Genomic DNA, 20,580 nt, shown 5'->3' with positions numbered 1-20,580 from the left:
TCCCTAAAAAGACCACTTCAAGTGTAGGTGATTTAATGTATGAGCTAAAGAAAGCCCGAGGAAATTAAACAAAAATACTGTTGCATATTATTAAAGTGTAACAATTCTTATTTGTCTTAAAAGCAAATACAGCGTTACTAAAATTTTCGATTTCTCATTCTCTTTCTGTCGCTAATTAATATGTTTCACTAATTTCCTGGATTTGATATATTTTTGATGAGTATAGGCCTATAACATGCATTATACATTCTGAAATAAACTTATACCTCAATTTCTTTCTTATCAATAATTATATAAGTAAATATAAGTTAATTATATAAGTAAATTTAATTTATTAAATTAATAAATAGAAGTGTTTCTAACTAAAAACCTAACACTAACAGATAAAGATGAATTTCAAGATTGTTATGAAAATCAACCAACTCTCCCTCCCCATTGACTATTACCCTGAAGAACTCATTTCATCCGTCTACTCCATAAGAAAAAAAACAAACTCTTTTAAATGATTTCATTTTTAAAGAATTATACAGATTTCAAAACACATTGTCAATAAATAGTTATGTGTCCAAGTATATACATAATACACTACAATATTTAAAAAAAATTCCCTTTCCATTTTTATCCATTTCGGTAACACAATGTTATACATTTCAGGGTAAACAATTAATACCATATTATGGTATTAATTACTGGTGAAAAATATGTTCATAAATAATATTATGAAATATAATTAAAAAAGTCTAAATTATTGAACAAATAATACTTTGTAAAAGAATCAAAGAAATGCAAAATGGCCATTTTTGAAATAGGTACTCTATCTTTTTGGATATACAATTACCAATACCGTGAAATATTAATTTAAAGGGATGAGTTTCATTTTTTGGACCACTTAGGTGACATTTGACATTTTTATTTAATACATAAGTACGTCCTTTACTTAATTAACAGGTAGATTCAAGGGGACTGACTACATATTTATATTTCAATATTGCGACCATAACTGTATTTCTTATTTTAAGAGAAATCTTTGTTATGAGCCATTTAAATGTACGCCAGTTTTATCCCAATGGACAATTTACTGATGAAACTGCCTAGAGCACCGAGACCCTGGACGCACTGGAAGGGGTACCAGGACCCCCGAGGAGCCCCAGCTCGCCGCTTGGTGCACCAGACGGGAGTACCGCCGCGATAGTGTTCGCTCTGGAGTCGGCCAGGGAACCCGCGTGCGGTAGCGACCGTGGACTCGTGCGTGCGTGTGATAGAGCGTTCCGAAACTATGGCAGGATCTTAGTGTCGTCGTACATGCGTTTAGTTTCTGTGATGACGGATTTTGAGTGACAACAAGACTAAAAGGATAATTGTAAAATGGTATGATACTATAGTACACAAAGTGGCGCGTAAGTGCTTGAGTAGACTTAGTTTAGATAAAGACGAGTTTACTGGTAATAAAACACGGTTATAAACTAGGTATTTTGGCAGAATCTCGCAAACATTGAAAAAGTTAGGCCCTAAATTTTGATGCTTTTATCCAGAAGTTTATTTTTAAATCGTTTTCTATCGAACTTCTGTAAGATTACAGTCTTTGTAAGAACGTACTACAGTTCTTTGTAGGAAGCTATATGATTTCTTTTAAACAATTAATTGAAATTACCAAAGTATAAATATACAAACAACATGTAGTTTTTCAACTCAAGTAAATTATATATATATAACTGTTAAGTTAATTATATATAACTTATTATTGTAATAATTGGGATAACAACAGTAGAGTGATAAGTTTACAGAAAATTCTTGTAAACATCCAGCGCCTTGTTATTTAACATTTCTTCACTTTAAAAAACCCTTTCTCAGTCACACTGTAGGCAATCTACCACTGTCCTCATTTACGCATAATTTCTGTCCTCTGCTGCCAAATTTGAGTGGCATATAAAAAATTTGGAAACTATTGCTTGTCAATACAGCATTATCTTTTCAAAATATGTATAAGAAGTTTAGTTTTATTTTATTTTCAAAGAATAGTAGTATACGTTAAATTTAATAATCTCTACTATAAAATATATATACACTTTCAATAAAACTAATTGAACAATCAATGTTTTAATAACAATAACCTTGTATTAGAAAACTTTTGCAACATTATATTTATTCAATAAGAATAAAAAAATAAAATAATACAAACAAATCATCCATTTATCTAGTAAACTTGTGGTAGAATATACTTGATATCTTTACAAACATTATTTGATTATCTTTATCAACGTAATCTATTTAATAAGTTGATAAAGTAAAATAAATATTAACAAATCAGCCGCTTTTTGTGGTGACCTTAAGGTAGGATAACTTGTTGTTTTTAAAATCATTATTTTTTCAAAGAGTGATATCTACTAAAATAATAATATTGCAACAGAATAGACACACCTGTACTAAACTTATTTTACGATACCTTAACATATTTACAAAAGTTATTTCTATTCAATAAGAATGATAAAGTAAAATAATACTAACAAATCATCCATCCTTGTAATAACCTTGATTTAGGATAACTTGATATACAAACATTATTTCTATTCAATGAGGATAAGAAAGTAAAATAATATTGACAAATTAGCCACCCTTGAAGTAAACTTATGTTAGAATAACTTTATATACTTATAAACTTTATTTCTGTTCAATCAGGATGAATTAATTATAATATTAATAAATCATCCAGCATTTTAGTTACCTTTTTTAGAATAACTTGATATTGATTGATTGTTATTTCTGTTCAAATAGAACATGAACAAGTGAAATACTACTACTATAACAAATCAGCGTTTCTTGTAGTGACCTAATGTTAAGATTAGTTGCAAAAGTTATGTCTATTAAATAAGGATGATAAAATAAAATTATACTAACAGATCATCCATCCACGTAGTAACTTTTCTGTTAGCGTAACATGATACATTCACACGAGTTATTTCAAGAAAAGTAAACTAGTAATAACTGTAATTAACAACTTAGCATCCTTATAGCAACCTTATGTTACGATAACATCTTTAGAAAAGTTATTTTGGTTCAAATAATACTAACAAACCAGTAGTGGTGTGCTCAAAGCTAAGCTTATCGGCAAATACTCTCAGTAATTTTCATAGATCATCCATATTAGATGTGTGGTAAAATGCACTTAATGATTAACTGGTCTTAGTAAACTATCCCGCTAAATTCGGTTACAAATTTATGATTCATAAAACGTCTATAATAATGGTGTGCCTCGAAGTTAAGCTTCTCAGTTTGCAGTTTTGCCATTAGATCGTCCTTTGATGATTTAGCTAAAATCCGTACATCCATGAGATATTCAGAGAAGTGTGGAAACGATTGGCTCGGTCTTTTAGCTATCATGATCTATTGGTTATAAGATTATAGGCACATACAATTCGTAACAAACGACGATTTTTTACGAACAATGTTTTTTACGAAAGCAGACAATGTGCTTTTATAAATAATTAGTCATTTTAGTACTAAAGTAGGTATATATATATATATATATATTACTTCTCAGTTCTTTCGCGCGTGGTAATAAAATTTGACACATGTTTAAAAATAACTCATACTGAGACCTCAAATCTATTGTTTCTGTTATCCTCGTATACAACACTAATTGGCCGAGCGTTAGCGAAGCCCATCACCCTAGGGCCTTGAGAAATGTTATACTGTCCCTATGGACAGTATAATATTATCTATATGTAGAAAATACTTTAGCGGGTCAGGCTATGAATGTGCACAATCAAAATCATTTATAAAGTTATTACACTACCAATAAAATCAATGACAATGTACATAAGAAACTTCTCTTTCGGGATTTCGCTTTTATTTTAGATACATTTTATGATCTCTACTTACTCATTCCGAAATGTCAATTTAATGGACCATTAACTGCTTATAATATTGTATTTACTGAAAATGCTTTGTTAACTTGTTTGAATCCTTACTTCTTTCTTTTACATTTGTACAGTTTATATTTATCCGAAGAAGGGTACCAGATACAAGACAATATTATAAAAGCTTCAAACCATTATGAATTTTTTGTGAAGAAGGTTGCCTATTTTTATATACTCAAATATATAGTAGCTTCAAATAAATTAGGAGAATTTAAGTAAAAAGTTCTTTATTACTTAGTTCTAAAATACTAATTTATACAATAGGAATATAAGTACTAGCAAAAATTATGATGAAACAACTAAAATCATATGGTTATAAAACTAATTTTTAACGACAGAGTGAATAATTTTGTAATGTAGGCTACAATTAATATGAATTACTAAAATGATTTTGTATGTTCACTGTGTAATTTTACAAAATTTAAAATGTTACATTTATTTCTATAATTATATATGTATATACTTATGTATATAAATATATAAAACTATATAAATTCAAATTCAGACGAACACATATGTGTTCTACACGTTGGAGTATAAATTTATGAAAAGCCGAGGATGACTGAATATATATTTTGAGCCCAATTTATAGATACAGACTTAAAAAATGAAAATATTTTTTATGACAAATGTTTTGCGATTTGCTTTTGTTTTGGTAAGTTTAAATCCAATATGACATAAATAATGAACATTTAATAAAACTCGTAATTGGGGGTTGTTTGTTTTTTATTTTCACAAACAGCTTGTTTTTAGTGAAAATCACGATTCCTACGCAATTGTATCTCCAACCACAGTTACTAAAAACGAGTAAATCCTAAATTCGAGTACACGCTTTCGGAAACATGTTGTAAGCAGTTTAAACGTAAATTGACTTTGAAAGTTGTACTAAATACTTTCGTCAATACTGTTTTTGCCATTTTCTTCATCAATGTTAGGAATACCTGAGACAATGGGAGAGAAGAGACTCCAGAGGTGTCGCGGGAGGTCGGCACGACTCGGCGGAGGCGGCGCGGTCCGAGAAGGCGGTTGATTGGGAGAGGGCGGCCGCTATGGACGTGTCATTAGTGTCTTGTCTAAGCTGCTTGGTGTGGTGAATAACCAGCCCATGCGTTCGGTCGTTCATTCACATACAATTTGGTCTTCGTGGAGGCCTTCAAATGTACGAAACACAAAGCCAGATCCAATTTTAGCTTGAAATAAAAAAAATAACAGACAAAGTTATCTTGACTTTTAAATTAAAGTTTATTGCTAATCAACCGTAGATACTAGAATAGTCAGCATTACTCATTATGGTCAGTATAAATTACAAGAGGAGTATAATAAATTGGGCAGTGGTCTCACTGAACAACTAACTGTTACAGTACATCCATCTGACTGTTAGTACCATTAACGGGACTTGGATAACAAATGTTTCGATTCTTTTTAGTAAGAATTTTCCTTGTTCCAGCCAAGATAGGCTATGGGTATTTTGTGTGGAATAGTGTCTTTCTCGGTTTTACAATATTAGCAAGGTGGTAAAAATTTTAATTCTAATGAATCTATCAAGGGCAAGTTGCATCCCTTGAGTAACCACGTGTAGGCTGAAATTTTTTACAAGGCTCCGTGAAATCCAAATGAGGTCATCCACACGCACACACGCATACCAGAATACACAAGAGTCATAATCTTCTATATCCAAAGTGTGCACTTTTACGTAGGAAGCCCAAGGGTGGTTTCCATTATTTATGCCTAAGTAAAGTTTTCAAAGAATACCCACAAAAGAACGTACCGGTAAGAGACTTAAATTTGTAACTTTGAAAAATAGTTGCTCACTTCATACTCATAAATTTATCCGAAAATATATAACTATATTACATAGTAGATTTCCTTATTCAATGGACTTTATTAACCAGCACGATCAACCAACCCCTGAGTGAAGATCCTGCTGCTCTACTAGTTGGCACATCATCATTGAAACATTAATTTAATTCTATATTTAAACTTAAATTTGTACCAGAACTCCCAACATCATTATTTTGACTGTTATATTTCAAAGAAATTTATTATAATTGGCTGTAAAAAATAAACATTTCATTTATAATGTTGAAGAATGAAACAAAGCCATCTATTTATTTTTGAGCTTAAATATTCTAGTATCAACTATCTAGAGTATAGTCGTATTTATAATATTAAATATACTCGTAATGAATTAAATTAAAACATAATTTTATGGTCACGAAACGCTCTTAAAGGATTCGAAAGTTGAATCAATATAATGCATTAAAAGTTGACAAAAAGCGAAAATGGAGTATTTTACTAAGAGAACACTATGCCTTTAACCTGAAGAATAAGAGTACCCTTAGCCCTTTATATATCTGATGGTTTGTAAAGTTTGTTAGATTTCGCCAGTCTGGCTTTTTTATAACGATACAAATTCTTTATGTAGACACTTATTGGGTAATTATTGTATTTTACGTAACGAGGTCTTAATCAGTGAATATTAAGTAGCTAAATAAGTTATTAATATACACTCCACGTGACTTGATCATGAAATTTTGAATTTCACCCCACAACATGGGTTCGTGTTGTTGAGTTATTACTGAGGATGAGATGGTAGGCAACACAAATGGTAGTTCTCAACATTTTTCTCAACACTTGATATAAAAAGATGCAATTTATACACCCAGCCAAAAAAATACCAATCTAGCTACAAACTCTTGAAAATTTCAACCAACTTCCACCACATAATCAGAATTCAAAGCTTGCTGATTTTTAATGGTGTATGGATAAAAACAATTATCAGTAAAGATAAAATAACTATATTTATTTATTTTATATTTAATTTCCGCAACTGATGACCATATTTCAAATGTGGACCACAGATTTTATTTCAAAGTTATATCATTTTGAATATGTCTCTTAATTATTTATTATTTAGTAAACATCGTTCAAAAATATGTTATATTAAATTAAAAATCTTTGAGTTACCTTTTTACGTTTACACAAATGCACATTTAGGTCTGGTTTACAGTTTTCAATATTGTTATAAATATTTAGAGGCCAAAATTAAAATCTATACTAGAAAGTATATTGAAAAAAAGAATAACAATATAACTTAGTTAGATATAATCGACATATTATTGAATAATAATGTAGGTATTAATACTTTTTGTCAATAAAATAGCCTTTGCTGTTACGTTGCGTTTAGGGGTGGCGCCTGGTGAATAGGCAATTCCCGCAAATCATGCCTGTATCTAAATCACAAACTCGCGCCGTACAAACCCACTGTTGATCGACTGTAATAGCGACCATCTTGAATTTCAACCCCCCACGAACACGTTAAACTTCATACATTTTACGCTGTTGTTTTTAGTCGCAAAATTATGCGAGGTGCTAATTTTAAAGGCATAATTAATACGCATTCAAAAGGTTTTTACTTTTTAATAATAAAAATTTGTTATAAACTACTTTCTATATTTACCATTTATGTTTGTAACTGAGATACATGCGTTTGTAGGTTTTAGTAGCCATCGTTTTGAATTGTCTTGTAAGATTTTCAGTAGGCACCATAAAACAACGTGGAAAAGAAAAGCGAAAAACGCGTTACTTATGAATAGTACATACAGGAGTAGATGCATAGTAAGTTGAGAATACGTTTTAAATACTTGAGAACATAATCATTTAGCTGCAAATAAATATATGACAGAGAAGCCTTTATATTACGCCCTTGATGAGCATTTGAATATCAAGGAAATAATTCATACCCTCTTGAGAAATAATTATACGCCTTACTCTCCTAGTTAAGATGGATTTGGGCCAAAAGGATGTTAAATAAGAAGTATAAGCTAATTCCCTCATAGCAGAGGTGACTTTTTTCACATAACGAGGAGATTCTGACAGTCAGAGGTGTCAGAATTAGCAACTAGTTTATAAGAAATTTATAAGAATAAAATAATAAGGCAATTCCATTCTTCTGGTTTCCAGGAATGACACAAAAATGAATTGTTCAAAAATAAAAAGGCAAATTTAAAAAAATGTATGATAAATTATAAACTGCGTTACAATTCCAACTCTGTATGATCTAAAAATGAACTAATTACAGCGTCCAAAGTATTCAAATCACATAAAACTTCTTTAATAGTTATTGGCTTTTCCACAGATCTAAATAAAACGAACCAATATAACGGAGTGTTCAAGATAAAACGTTTGAACAGAATAAATGAGTTCTCACACAGACAGATAGACGACTTCCATTATACTTTTTGATCCTATAATTAATAGAATTCTTTCAATCGGTTCCAATGATCAAGAGGAAACTATATATCAATTTTAAAGTCTCTATTATTTCCTATCAAGAGTTATCTCACAGATGCACTGTCCTTTGCCTCTTTGACTGAAAAATCAATAAAGTTCTTTCTTTGAGAGGAAACTATATATCAATTTTAAAAGTCTCTTATTTGCCCATCAAGAGTTATCTCACAGATGCACTGCATCGTTCTTTCTTTGCTCTTTGACTGAAAAAAAATCAATAAAGTTCTTTCTTTGAGGAAACTATATATCATAAATTCTCTATTATATCATTATATATATACAAAATCAATAAAGTTCTTGTCTTTGATCAAGGGAATATATATATCAATTTTAAATTCTCTATTATTTCTTATCAAGAGTTATCTCACAGATGGACCGTCCTTTGCCTTCTTTGACTGCAAAATTCAATAAAGTTCTTTCTTTGATCAAGAGGAAACTATATATATCAATTTTAAATTCTTTATTTTTCCTATCAGGAGTTATCTTACAGATGGCCTCCTTTGACTTTTTAACCCCAAAATCAATAAAGTTCTTTCTTGGATCAAAAGGAAACTACATATCAATATGAACTGCACTATGACCTTTTGATCCACAACCATTAACGATCTTCCTTGGACTAAAAAGGACCACTGTATCAAGTTGTAAGTCTTTAGGACCTTTCTATCGAGAATTGTAGCAACAGCGAACAAATAGACGGAGAATGGCAGGAGTTCAAGAAGGCTCCGTGGGATTCTTAATAAGATACTCCATGTGACGTACCCTCTCAACAGATGATTATAATGCGGCTTTTTTCAGTCTTATCTTGGTTGACTGTTCCCACAATGGTTTGGGATTTACGATAATCAGTCAGCGGCAAATCTAGCGGTAATGACTCACTCAGTGTGTGATAGATCATGAAAGCTATAATTATAATCTCTTTATAGCACTTTTTCAAAAACTTACATTGTAACGCAATCGTCAATTTGTTAACCCTAACATATACATTCACTCGCAGTCAAAATTACAATTTCACTCAAAAACATTTGCACTGACCTCAGATTCAACCTTTCCGTATATCATATATCCCAGCGAGCGGCTAATCATGAACTCAAAAAACGTTTTGATACCAAAAGGCGATTGAGGCGATGAGTTTCAAATTGATTTGAGTTGTTTCAGTTTTTTTTATCTTCAAGGAGTTTGTTGATTAATCTGACACCAACTTGTTGTGGTAAATGTTGAGGTAACGTCATTCCGAACTTTTGAAGTTGTCCCTGTCCCCAGTGTCATTTCGGTGAACATCCCCGCCACGTGTCAATATACACCCTGATCTGCAGTACATGATCACCTCATATATATAATATAGAGTGAAAGGAATGTCAGCAATTCTACACAACTCCCTGCAATTCAGCTTGCCAACGATATTTACTGCTTCTTTGAAGTCTGAAGACACGATCTATTTTACTTTAGCCACAACTTCCCCATAATGTCTTTCCATACGCAAAACGAGAAGGGATGAGGCTATAGTAAGCAATTTTTAAAATTATTGGAGGACAGAATTTTGCATGGTAGTTCGAGGTCAATCCTTTATCAAGAAACATTCCTTGGAATGTCTATCAAGGTAACTTTGTGGGATTGTTTTCCTCTAGCAGAACATCATCCAGAAAGACAGATAGTTCCTCTCCGTGTTCATTTTGTCAAAGGAAAGAGCTCACAGCACTTTATTTGGCTTTTTAAGCTAGAAGTATTATTTCAAATATTGAGTTTAGTTTCATTTCACCTTACGCTTCGAATTCCATAGGCTTCCCTCCTGGAATCTGGAGTCCATGTCCATCTGGAGGGATCCAGCAAGGCCGAAGCAGTAGAGTACCTTGACAATACTACTTAGTATTTGCCATGATTTGCCATTACGTACTCTCGGTAACACGGTGCAGTTTTAGTTGTTTTCGTGTTGCACAGTTTCAATATCAGATTAATCTAGGATGCAAAAGAGCTTTATCTGGTTCACACAACAGAAATTCACTGTAATCTAGGTGAAAGGGTGTTCTCATTAATTCATAAGGTGCACAATCGATCTATATTTGCAAATAATTATAGAATCATATAGCATTGAATCAACTCTCCCAACCATAACTATGTTATATGTAACAATATTAGTCTATAGTTCGACTTTAAATCTATATTTGGGTTTTATTATAATTTCTTTTATTGATAAAATATAATTTAAACAACAAATTGTATAGAGTTAACAGATGTAGGATTATTTATTCAATTTTAAAATCATGGTAAACTCTCTTAAAATTAATGAATGCCTCTGTTGCAAATTTAAATTTTGAATACAAAACGTTTATAAGAATAAACACGAGTTTGGTACGTAAAGTATGCAGATTTTCTTAGTTGTCTCTGTAAATAAGGTAACTTCAACAGTCGAACAGCTTTTTCGTATTTTTCGCAAGAATTTCAAGAGCAAACTTGAGTTTGATTGATTGACTTTTACTATTTCCTGAAAACTGTTGGCGATTCTAACAAATTGATCGTAACACAATAATACGCAGTATATATTACAAGGTGAATGGAGTTGCGTCAAAGCTGTAAGCGAGTAACGAGAGGCGAGTCTAGGAGGCTGACGACACATACTCAGATCTTACACTAGCCGGTCACTTTCCTCTCATTCTTGTCTTCGATTCGAGACAGCTTCTACGTTCACTTACAGCATTGTTCACCACTTTCCCAGTCAAGTTGTCTGCTATATCACTAAAAAGTGTGCTCTCTTTTTCGTTTCACCATCATAGGCCTCATTCTTGTCTATGTGGAAATGAAGTTCACTGCAAAATAATCTACATATAAAAGATACCTTGTCACATGATGCATTCATATTTTCATTTATTAAATTAAGTTCCATAGCCGTGTTCAAATAATAAATTTTCTGGTGAGCTACAGAAAATACTACAACGCTACAGTTTTTTCACTTCTTTTCCTCTGTACTCCAAGAATAAAAATTATGTGTTGAAATCTCAAATGATTGGATACAATTTGTTTACAGATTTATTTACTTTTACTAGTTTACAGTTGTCATCATAGTTACCTACAAAACCAATGTAAAATATTCACTAATGCTCAGCCAAATCCGATGGAGCGATATGTGTCATCATCGAAATTGCTAATATATAAATGATGCTTCACGCAAAATTTCAAGTCTATAGGTCAGCCCGTTTTGGAAAAACATTGCGGAGAGACAGTAGACAGATAGACTAACAGGCAAAAACTAAATTTTTAATAACCATCAGTGATAGGTTTCGTAAAATCTCAGCCTGTTATCTAAAAATGTAAAACCATAATACACATGTAAACATGTTTTAATTAGTTAATAACTAAGTGTTCCTCATTTATGATCCTCCAAATATAACTTTTTCTTATCAAATGTTTTAGTAACAATATTTCAGTCTTAAGATTACATAATTTGTTTTTTCCTTAAGCCTTTTATATGGCCTCATGTCCCACCGACGTAAGTTGGGAAAGTGATCCAATCACGAACAGTCTTTTATGTAAAAAAATATAACACGGAAAGGCGTTAATTATGTGTACATTGTACATCGTATGGAAACGTGTATATTAAATTAAATTTCACTAATCCAGTCTAGATATCACATCATGAGTACATATCCATTGATACAATGACGCGATTTTTCACTTTTCTAATGTTTAATAACGTTAACTTCTTGTCAATGTTAAACTTGAACCAACTACAGAAAATAAATCTATATAAACTATTGTTAACAGTGGCAGACCAAGAAATACTAATAGTGTGTCTTTCCCGTGTCTTAATATAAATAATATCTTTAATAGTAAGGCCGATATTACTATCCAGTCTTCAACAGGTGTTCATGCAGTGGCGAATTTCATGTTCCTGGGCTCTAGGCTCGAACAGGTTTGGGCCACTCTCCCCTAAAATGTGCTTGTGAATTTGGTAAAAAAAGGTGAATCAATTTCTTAATAATTATGAAAGATATTTTTATACACTTCAAAGAAAGTTCATTGCTTAAATAACCACACATTAACTCATTTTGCTTTCTTTGACGAACCTTCCCTAATAATGTCGTAAAAGTTAAAATCAGCTAGCATTCTTTGAGGTTGAAACTAGACAGAAATTATAATTTGCTTTAAAAATCTTGTTTGCGTGGTCCGTGAGTCCAGACCTAGATAGATTCCTCACTGTGTTCACGAACTCAATACTAATAAAAATACAGCTTTTTAGGTTATTTTTAAGTCAGTTATTACTTCAATCTGTCTTATTTAACGAGGTAAAAGTCGCTTATCAATGCTTCGCTGGGGTTTAATGTACAATATCAAGTCTGTATCTCATTTCATTCTTGAGATGCCATTCGGAAAAGTTTTTTCACATCCCCCGCATAAAAAATGAAAATTGTGCACCTTACATCTATAATACTTAGCATGGTTAGACATGTACTATGACTGAATTTGTTCTAGTCTCTATTAACAATTGTAGGTCTACACATGAAACCTTTCTTGAGATGTCTTGCAAACAATTAGGCTAAATTTTAATGTGTCACATGTTAAAATTTCGTATGTTTTTAATTTGTAGTTTGCTTGCAATTTGATTAATTCTGCGATTTCTCGTTGCCATCATGATTACACGTAGACCAATGTAAAAATGATTACTAACGCTCAGCGAAATGTAGAGATATGTTCCATCATCCAACTCGATTTTCTTTATATAACAATGAAGTTTTTTGCAAAATTTCAGATGCATAGGTCTATTCGTTCTCGAGATATCTTGCAAACAGACAGGGATAACAATTGCCAGTCCCTCGAGTAGTAGGCTTCGCTAACGCTCAGCCAATAAAATCAGTTTACATCATAAAAAAACGTTACGAATCCCAACAAGTGGAGAGGCGATGAGTACACAACCAGAGTTACCATGTGTTCAGTTCTGTCTTCAGTTAACTGTCTCGGAAGTTACACCTCCCCCCCTCCCCTCGTCACTCTCTCCGACCACAACGTCCACAGTCGACTGTTGGGTCGTGCCGGTGGAAATTACCAGTTGGGTTTTTGCCGCCAATTCCAGGAATGCCTGTCGACTGCAATAATTCAGCGCTATTGGAACTCGCCTATGCCAGTTAACATGGTACCTGTGGGTATAATACAGGCAGTTGGCCTACAGCCATATTGTGTCACGTAACTATAGGAAAATATCCTGATAAATGCCATTCAGTACCACATTGAAACGTTATAAATCTCTGTATATGTTACAAGTTGATGGTGAGCGTGCAGGTATCCCTGATCACCATTCATACGAAAGTTATGTTCGACCTTGAGGTCATCAATGGAATATCGCATAACTTAAGGGTACACAGAGGGAGAACGCCGCATTACGTGTACAGGCTTCATTGAGGTCTATAGCTACATGTGTTAATATCCCACATGGTTAATAGTCATATGATGTACTTCCACTTCTTCTACGATTGTTTCGGTGGGTTCTCCATATGACGAAAGTACAAATTTTCGCTAACGCTCAGCCAAATCTAATCGAGTGACATGTACCATCAACAAACCGATTGTTATTTGTATAGAAATAAAGCTTCGTGCAAAATTTCGAACCTATAGGTCTGTCGTTCTGAAGATATCGTGCAGATAGACTTAATTCAACTGATAGGTTTCGTTGGCGCTCAGTCAGTTAGTCTACTTCATCAAAACTTATTAGAATGGTTTCTTTGTTTTAGAGCAGAACAAATTTGATTTTAAGTATTTACGCGGTGGGAATTGAAGGATTAACAGTTTTATGAATATTTGTTATAGTTTTACGTAGTGAAAAATGGAGCACGTCATTTTGAGAGCTTATACCTCCTTGCTTCTAAAACGTAAAATAAAGGACACAATATAGTTAGCAATTCGTCGTATTTACAAGTATTTATTAAACTAAAATGAGAGATTGCCGTGTTTGCTAATACCCATTCTGTGCCGCAAAGTAATACAAATTTTCTAAAAAAACAAACTTTTTACATATACAAAACTGTATATTTTCTTATTCTGAAAAAAAGAAAAAATTTTGTTATATATATGTACAATTTTGACTTTCAATGGTGTTTAACCCCTATAGGTGCATACACTTTTACTTGTAAAAGTATACAATTTTTAATGCAATATGTAGAAAAATTATAAAACAATTCAGTATTAAATAAGACAACAGGAAACAAATCTCAGTTTAAGAAATATAACTTATGTCAGGGTAAAGCTACAAGCAGTTAGAGCTATAAAAGTTGTTTTAATAAAATTAAACCTACTTTGATTAAAAATGTTTTATTCAAATCGGTTCAGTAAATCGGAAAAGTGTGAACATACATAAAAAACGAAAATACAGTTCAAATTGAATAACCCCCTTCTTCTTGAAGTTGGTTAAAAATAACAAATGTCGTTAGTTTAAGACAAATGACACCTCAACTAATGTTTCAGGTAGCAAAAATATTAAATATTTATCTTTTTATTTTGGATTTTATACTTTACATGATTCAAGCACAATTTGTTTGCTTTTGAAAAGTTTTAGTTATTTCACATAAAACATTGAAATTCTCGTATTTCCTCAACAATTTCGAGTTGAATACCTGAAACTATCTAAAAAAAGTGTAGAGTACTAATATTGGTTTCATTAAACATTTATCAGGTCAGAAAACTACTATGTAGCTTTAGCGTTATGTATTTCTATTTACTTTTAAAGACATCAACAATTTCTACTGGTCATATGATAACTAAGCTTTCTGGACTAAATTTATGCGACACTTTTTATTAATTTCAATTTTAAAATCAATTTTCATATTTTACATATCAATCAATATTTACAACTACTTTTGTGGACACTTAAATCTAGAAAATACACACAGTATAGTATTGAGAATAAGTTCAAATATTATGACTAACTAGCTATTGTATTAATTTCAAATACAGTTTTCTCATCAACACATTTTAATGGACATTTTACATATCTATACAATATATACAGGAACTGTAGTCGTATCAACACTTATATTAGATGGTAAACATCCACAGTTATCCTTTCTGAATAAATAAATAATTATGATTAAGTAGATATTGGTTAAAAAACATTCTTTATAAACAAATTGTTGACATATAGGTCCACGGATATATAACAAGATATCAAGGTTAACACCGATGAAGGTCAAATAAAAGTCGTAAACTCATATCCCGTACATAAATCATAAACCATTCCTTATAAATGAATATCAATAATACAATATACGGTAGGACCTAGAGGTCCACGGAAATTCCCCAAACCCGCGGGAAGTATAAAGGCCAGGACTCTGTACAGGAGGACCTTTGATCAAGTTTGTGCGCGCCCCCAAAACGGAAGTGGGCTCATTCTATAACTGATTCAATATACGCTGTAGGACCGGGCGGACTGGCCCACGTCTCGTATTCCACTGCCCACCGTCGCTCATACCGACTCAGCGTCTCTGGATCAGGTGACTCTGATGTGGAGACCTATGTTTGATGTTCGTGTTTTAACTCAACCCCATGATAGTGGGCTCATTCTATAACTGATTCAATATACGCGGTAGGACCGGGCGGACTGGCCCACGTCTCGTATTCCGCTGCCCACCGTCGCTCATCACCGACTCAGCGTCGTCTCTGGATCAGGTGACTCTGTACATTGCAGAGACCAATGTTTGATGTTCCTTGTGTTTTTGTAAGCTCATCCCCAAAACGGAAGTGGGCTCATCTCTTATAACTGATTCAATATACGCGGTAGGACCGGGCGGACTGGTCCACGTCTCGTATTCCGCTGCCCACCGTCGCTCATACCGACTCACAGCGTCGTCTCTGGATCAGGTGACTTCTGTACATTGCGGAGACCTATGTTTGATTTACCGTGTGTTTGTAGCTCCAACCTGAAATAATTGGATTCAGTTTATTTACAAATTTATCTGCTATTTTCTCCACTTATTCATACAACCAGTAAAAATAGTGGCTGATGCTCAGCGAAATCCTGTCGAGTGAAATTCACCATAATTGAATTATGTAGTCCTCATGTCCGAAATATAGTTTCATGCACTATTTCTAGTCCGTGAGTCAGTAAAGGTTTTTTATATATTATGGGTACAGACAGAAATGAAATTGTCCAGTCCCACGAGTGATAAGCTTTGCTAACGCTCGACTTAGAGTAACTCCCCTAGAAGTAGATCGAAAAAGAAACGATGTACGTTGATTTGACGAGGCATTACAGTTAGTTGTAGTAATAACAAAATTTTCAGTAATTTTGTAACCAGACCCAAGGAAAATCAGCTCAAGATAAGCTGTACGAATCTAGAACTGCATTTAGTGACATAATCTAAGGAAATTACTGATTTAATTAAATATGAGCCATACAAGTAATAGACTTTTATAATAAAAATTATTGTTCAGTCCATCTTCTTCCATACGAAAAATTTTCATATAAATTCTCTTTCCGTTTTTTTTGTTGTCTTACTTATCTGCAATTACTGAATAAATGCCAACTTATTAAATGATCAAACACTTTCTTTATATTGATCTTGTCTTCCGGAAGGGTATTTTAAAGGGTTCTGTCCCCTAAAATACGTTTATAACCAATTTAAAATATGACGCATCCGAATAATGATTGAAACATGTTAATTAAGAGCACTTGCCGACAAGTGCGTTACCACCGTTTGCCGATATTCCTTAAAAACATCGTTCCAATTGTGTATTTGTCTGGTATTCGGAGATTTTTACCTGCGAAGAACTTGGATACATCAATCTCTCTCCCGTTATGTGTCAATAGCTTGTGAAATAGTCATAGTACTTTAACGATTTGTTTCACACACCGTGAACGCCCTTAGTTCAAGGATCTAAGGCCCAAAGATCCAAGTATTGAGCCCCTTGTAAAGTTGCTTCTTTCTAAAATTATCTCTTTAAAAAATAAAATTTCTATATGACAACTCAAATTGAGCAAATGTAACAACACAAAAAGCTATACTTTAAAAGACAAGCACGCACGTTTACTTTTAAAATTGCAATGTTGCTAGTTTCCAGGATGTGAGAATAATAACTTATAATAAAGTATAAATTGAAGTTTAAAAATACATCAAAAGAAATGTTTTAAAACAATTTTAGATAAAAAACGAGAAATCAGTGTAAATTAACTTTGAACTATGATATTATAAGGATAGCCATGATGTTATTGCCTTACAAGGTAAACTCTTGAGGTGACTGTACAGGTCGTACTTACTCAATTTATATCGCATTAGCTATTTAAATCGCACATATTATCATCGCCCCAGGTTCTCGTGACTAACAAGGCACGAACAAGTGGATCAACCTACTCGAGCGATCCGTGTACACAGAGTATGTTTGTAATTTGAGGACTTGGCATTACTGTGTTACATTGTTTTACAAGGTAAACCCTCGCGGTCGTGCTCTTTATTTTACACCTGTTTAAATATCGCCAACGCGACAATTTTAAATTAATACTATTAAATCACATTTATAATCGATAGTGTTTTGGGAAAGCTTGTCAAATAAAATGTTATTTCAATATGATTTGAATTTTTAAGGGATTAAAAGGATTATTGGATTGAAAATTATGAAACTGATAAGTGTTATTGATAGCTAATTTATAAATTACTGAACTAGTTCCTTTAAAGATTCTGTTAGTGTAAGTTGTACTGTTTTAAAAATTAAATCATAAACCATTTTGTATGTCATACTTGTTGGTCAAATCTGTACTGATACAATTGTACTGATGCCTGTACTGATCAAAACATTTTCTTTATATGGAGTAGCGCTCTAGAAAGCTGACCACTTTACCTTTACAACGTCATAATTAGGTCTTAATTTATTTAAAATGTTCAAGATGATGTGTTCTATTTGTTTATAACAATAACAATAAAAATAATAAATGGTGTTATTCAATGTACACTAATTTGTTATCTATCTCGAAATATTGCTTTTTTATATCTTTCCCACTTGCGAATTTCGACATCTGGTCGTATTTGTTAAAACGTACTGTTGTGTTCATTTCTATATTTAATATAGGAGAGTTGTTGCTTAAGAATCGTAAAGGATTTTAAATAAAAAAAAACACATGAAATATTGTACTAAAGAGGAAAATAAGAATTAAATAACGATACCGCAATTGTATTCGTAAATCTGGTAATAACAATAACAACAACATTCTTTTCCATGTTTTACAGCAGGACACGTGGGCTAGGCCACCCGAGCCTTCCTCGTATGTTTAATCAGGAGTAAACCCACATCGTGGTAGTGCACTACAAGCTCTACCAGGTGTCTCTCAAGGCCTGGCCTATAAGCTTTTGGGGGCTGGCGCGTCACTGAGCTACAAAATTTCACAAAATCATATATGGATTTTTATAGAGAAACTATAAATTTGAAAATGCAAAGTTGCTATCACTAGACATATCTACAATTCATTGTTTGAAGTTTGTTTTTTACGATGGCGGGTTTGTGAGGGAAACATGATTTTCCGTACATTTGCCATTGTTTAGTGATATTAAAAAGCTCTAACACTACGTTTTGAGATCTGCAATCTGATCTCTTCCTCAAGTGAATACATAACTTAACACATAACTACAGCTACGTTGAAATAAACTAAGCATACCAAAGCGTTGTGTCACTAAACGTGCGGTGTTTGTATCTCTGAACGATGGCAAATGTCCGGAAAATCCAGTTTCCCTCACTATCTACAATCTACAATGGACACAAGGTGATAATTTTACTTTGCAGTAAATGTGACAATATCCCCCAGAGCGTCGCCTGTGACTTCGAGAGTTACCAGTCTTAATTTTTAATAAAGAATATTGCCAGATAGAGCTATACAGAGTGTCCCAGAACACTCTACCAATATTTTCTGTTATTATCCCTGGTAGAAAGACAAACCAAAATTTCATATTGAAATTTTCAAAATTTCAGTACTTACCCAAATAGCCGCTATTTTGATTTTTCATTTAAGTCTTTTTTATTTGAGAACGGCTTGTTGTAATGAGTTGAAATTTGTTATAGTATAGTGTTAAAACCAAATGCCTAACTATATAAAATTTGCAGTTTGCAGTGTTACAATCAGCTGATTAAAGCAGCTTAAATTAAACAGCTGATTGCTGTGGCTCACAAACAGTGCTGTCACATAATCAGAGTGGATATTGTTTAATACTTAGTTTTTTCAAAGGACATCATCTCTCTTATTTATTAACTTACTTATTTCTTAAACTTGGTATCGGTGGGATTTGTAATTTTATTGTCTAACTAAAATGTAATAATTAAGACATTTTTTTTATATGGCACTTTTTTAGATATTAACGTTTTACATTTTTAGGAAGCCGCCGCCGCTTGAAAGTAAAGCTCCTAACAAAACTGAATTTTTTATAGTTAGGTATTTAGGTTTTGAAACTCATTACAGTAAGCTATTCTCAAATAAAAAAATACTTAAATGCAAAATCGCATTTTTATAGTGATTTAAGAATTGACAATGAAATGAAATGAAATGAAATGAAATGAAATGAAATGAAATGAAATGAAATGAAATGAAAAAATGCCTTTATTTACAGAGGCGAAGTTAGGACTTAAAAGTCCTCTCTACCACTTAACCTCCAAGTGGTAGAGAGGAGACAAGACAAGGAGGAGAGTAGACAATCGAAGAATAGAGCGGACACTACAGTAGCCCACACGAAAACAGTCCGATGACATTCAAGGCGGTGTTGCCACATCTCTGCTGATCACCCGCTATGCCGTGACTATAATGACTGCTTAATTGCCGTACTGTCTGCAAAACAGTCGAATTAAATCAAATGCGCGTATCTGCTTACAGTAATAGCTTATGATGTTTGCTTGTTGCAAAGGATCAGTTATTTTCCACACACGTAAAATTGGCAACAGTGTTGAGCGCGGGGTGTAGAGGGGAGAAAGAGGGGACTACTTTCGTGCTGGCTGTTATAGTTCTGGAACTTTACTTTGGTTCCTATTGTTGTTATGCATAAAACTATAGAAAGTGTTTTCTATACTCTTAAAATTTACAACGTTCATCTTTAATATTAAGCTTGGACAAAGGTAGAGAAATGTTATTTTAAAAATTACTATTTCCTGTACAGCACAAGTCACGACGTTTGTTTAAAGCACTTTGCCGATAGTAACATCGCAATAACAAGATGGCTCCCATCCAACTCGCTTTATTAATCGCACAAATAACACGCTAACTCACTGCGCGCCGCCGCGCCGAGCCCCACAGTCAGTGGAGAGTTCCAGCGGAGTAAAATTATTGCAGTCGTGAGGCCGACTGCAAATGACGGCAAAACCCAACTGGCAATTTCCACCGGCACGACGTGAGAGTCTGTGCGGGAGGGGGGGAGATATTAGC

At 33.0% G+C, this 20,580-nt stretch overlaps 1 protein-coding gene across 2 annotated transcripts in view; it reads left to right on the top strand.

Moving 5' to 3' along the window:
- The first annotated feature begins 1,178 nt into the window (after window positions 1-1,178).
- LOC124365749 (A disintegrin and metalloproteinase with thrombospondin motifs 12-like) overlaps window positions 1,179-20,580 on the top strand; it is a 121,397-nt gene continuing 101,995 nt past the window's right edge. Inside the window, exon 1 of one of the 2 annotated variants that reach the window (XM_046821741.1) lies at window positions 1,179-1,368. The gene's annotated coding sequence lies outside the window, so the exon portion shown is untranslated. Of the gene's footprint in view, window positions 1,398-20,580 lie in introns of both variants that reach the window. The other variant, XM_046821742.1, reaches the window with a different exon arrangement.

Source organism: Homalodisca vitripennis, chromosome 7 (assembly GCF_021130785.1).
Source record: "Homalodisca vitripennis isolate AUS2020 chromosome 7, UT_GWSS_2.1, whole genome shotgun sequence".
Lineage (NCBI taxonomy): Eukaryota > Metazoa > Arthropoda > Insecta > Hemiptera > Cicadellidae > Homalodisca > Homalodisca vitripennis.
This window is presented reverse-complemented; position numbering and strand designations above follow the sequence as displayed.